Below are 3,619 nucleotides of genomic sequence, written 5' to 3' on the forward strand. Positions count from 1 at the left end.
TGCACTAACTTTTGGAGTGCGGGTGCACTCTGGTTACTCTGCCCATAGCTTCTCCAAAGATCTCCTCCGAAACGCCTTTTCCCTTCAAAATTTGGAAAAATGGTAAACTACAAAGTTGTAGCTCTTTGTCTTTTCTTGAACTTCTCCAAATATCAGATCATTTGGAGGTCTGAGTAAAAAGTTATGCTAAATCTCTCAACATGCGTCACTGGAGGAACGTCGAAACACACGACACACTTCGGGGCACTTTTGGCTTACCTTCCACAATGATTTGAACAAAACTCAAAACATGAAAGTTACACCTCTATGTCTTATCTAACCACTCCAATTGGCCTCATACCAATTGGCTCAACATACAAATTATCATGAATTTAATCGCAACAATACTACAGTATCACCACACATCATCTATAACCACAATACTATAAATAATAAATCTGAACTCTTAACATCAAAACTATACTTAAACTTAACCAAGGAGTCAATAAACATACGAAATCTTAAACCGTACCGATCACTAGGCTTGGATATTACAGAACATCTCCTCCTATGCGTCGATATCACCGAACGTCTAGCTTGGCAAGTCTGCCAATGACTCTCCTATCTTAAATGCTTGAATATCAATCTATAAACAAAGCATCAACATTGAAAAGGTAACAATCTAGTATGTGATTTTGGGAAACTCAAATCAGATCTAATTCGAGTTATGACTTCCCGAATCAACATGAATTATACATTTCGTTGCACAGTCTTTGTCGTAGTCGAAGTCTCGTATTCTTGATATCGAATCTGTCAAACCCAATCTGAAATATCATATATACAATGCACCATATCAATCGCTAACTTCAAGCAATACTAGTATGGTTCAATATCAAATCTCGGTACATTTTGACGGCATAACGACGTAATATTTCGATACCGGTAATGCCAACAACAAGCTCAACAACTCATAAGCAAGATCATATCATCACAGCTATACAAATCTGAATAATCTAACTCATACATAGCTGCAAAAAAACCGATAATAACATATACTGTATCCGTTCTTCGATCCGGTTGCGAATAAACGTGGCTTATAATTTCAAGAACACATAATCTACCTCAAATCAGAATTTCCCCAACACCAATATCGCAATTCATGCAAGAATTGAATGAAATTTACATCCTTTTGAAGCTTATGGCATGACGAGCATAAATCTATATCCGGATCGAAATTTGGATAGCTAACTCTTGCACAAGCTCAATTCTAAGCTAAGAGAATTCTTGAGGCTTCCATGGGCGTTTTCTAAAGGTTTTTCTCGGTGATCAACAGCTGAAATGAAGACTCAGCACATTAAATTGCATGGCTATGACACATGTTTTATTTTTCACTCAACACGTCGCACCGCGGGTGAAAGGGGATCGGTTACATTGACCGGAAGCGCAACGGAAGTTTAAAATTTTTATTTTTCATAAGAAATTTTCGGCCACCTTGATTTAATGTGTAGCAAATACAAAAAACAAGAAAATGTCATACATAGTGTGTTTAGAAAAATGCTTATCAACCTCTTGAGGTTGATGATGGCTCCAACTAAGGTGTTTAAGCTCTTGTCTGGCAAGAACTTCTACAAGCTTCCAAAGAGCACTCCTTGCTCTAAAATAAAGCCCACCACCAACTAGGTAGATCCCCTCATATTTTGCACTAGAAAAATATGAGGAATTTTCTTTTAGAAGTGATTGTTTTCTCCAACCATTGAAGAACAAAAATGGAGAAAAAAATGAATAGTATTTTCGGCCACTATTCATGCTAGGAGAGAAGGAGAGACATTTTTTTTGGTTGTGGGAAAAGTTAAAGTAAAAAAGTTGCATGCCAAGCCTTGGTTATACAAAAAGTTGTCTCCCAACCTTTCACCTCCCATGCATGCAAATCTTATTTGATTTTGAACAATTAAAAATCCATGGACTTAATTTAATTATCTCAAACACATTTGAGACTAATTAAACATTATTTGAATTTACTCAAGTCCACTAGTTTAAATAATTTATTTAAATTGAGCTCTACAAGACTCAATATTATTAAATCAATTCAACCCTTGAATTAATTTAATTATTTGGACTCTACTAGGTCTACTAGTGATTAATTAATTCAACACTTGAATTAATTTAATTTAGTCCATAATAATGTTTATGAAAATCACAATTTTCAAATACATTATTTATTTGGCCAACTTTTAATTTAAGAACATATTCATAAATTAAAATTACATTTCTCTCATAGAAGTCATACTTCTATTTTTTTCTTACGCTTATAAACTCATTTATAAGCCGTTCAACACATTGAACTATTTTACTTCTCAACGGGATCTAGGAAGCTAGTACTTGTGTGGCCCTCAATGGTTCACTGATACAACTAGCCGTGGGTTCACATCTCCATGTGATTCGGACTAAACATGTCCTTATANACTCCTATATGTTTCGACAGAACACCCAACCTTGCCACCTGATGACCCCATGAGAGTCGGTAAACAAGTCAAAGTGTAATTCTAGCACATAGAGTCTCAATGTTGTCCCGGGTCATAAGGACTAATGGTGTACAACCATAAACTAGGACTTTTCCACTCGATAAGTGAGAACCACTTGGAAAGTCCTTTAATGGAGGGTTGTTCAGTGCACTCTACCAGGAGCACCTATCTGCATGCTCGGACATCACAATGTCCCCTACCAATGAAACATGGTACTCACATCGCAGATACTAGTCTCAAGCTCGAGCGGCCTATATCCTTCTTAGCGGCGGCTGAATCGACTAGGAACCGTTTAGAATATACAGTATTCCAAATATGAGTTTCATGATACTCATCATATGAGCATCTCATATTCTTTCTACTATTTGTATATTCAAGGGCTTTATCTATGCAACTAGCATGGGTATACAGATAAAGATGTGCCAAAACAATAATTTCAAATATTATTAAAATAAAGATTGCTTAAACATAGAGTTTCATTGTGAACACTCGGCCAACACTTGCCACGACGTGCACCTACTCTAACAGCAGGTGCGGTAGCTCTTCACCGCGGGTGCGCTCCGGCTACGGCATTCCATCCAAAATTTTGGACTCGACGACCGCGGGTGCGTTCACTTCTGACCGCGGGTGCGGTGACCCTACTGTAATTCTCCACATTTCATGAGTTACAACCGCGGGTGCGGTATGTCTTGGACCGCGGGTGCGGTCTATCTTTTGGTCAAAACTCTACTTTCTGAGCTTGCACCGCGGCTGCGGTGGACACTGGGGCGCGGGTGTGGTCTAGCTTCTGTAATTTTTCACCATTTCACAGGCAAGACCAGCGCAGGTGCACTCTCTCCTGGACCGCAGGTGCACTGTCTTGGCTGTTTCACCACCATCGTTTGCAATCCAATTCAAATCGCAACATCGTTTCTGTTGTCGTCAATATTTGCATCAATTCATGCAGTCTCATATCTTCGAGTATCATGTCAATGAATACGAATAAATCTCAAGCCTTACATTTCTCCCCCTCTAAGAAATGATTTCGTCCTCGAAATCGCAGGCAATTAATCAAAGAATACATATAAGAGAAGCAATATAATCAAAACCAAAGGAAGACTCACATCATGGAAATAGAT

Source organism: Primulina huaijiensis, chromosome 11 (genome assembly GCF_012295235.1).
Source record: "Primulina huaijiensis isolate GDHJ02 chromosome 11, ASM1229523v2, whole genome shotgun sequence".
In the NCBI taxonomy this organism is placed as follows: domain Eukaryota; kingdom Viridiplantae; phylum Streptophyta; class Magnoliopsida; order Lamiales; family Gesneriaceae; genus Primulina; species Primulina huaijiensis.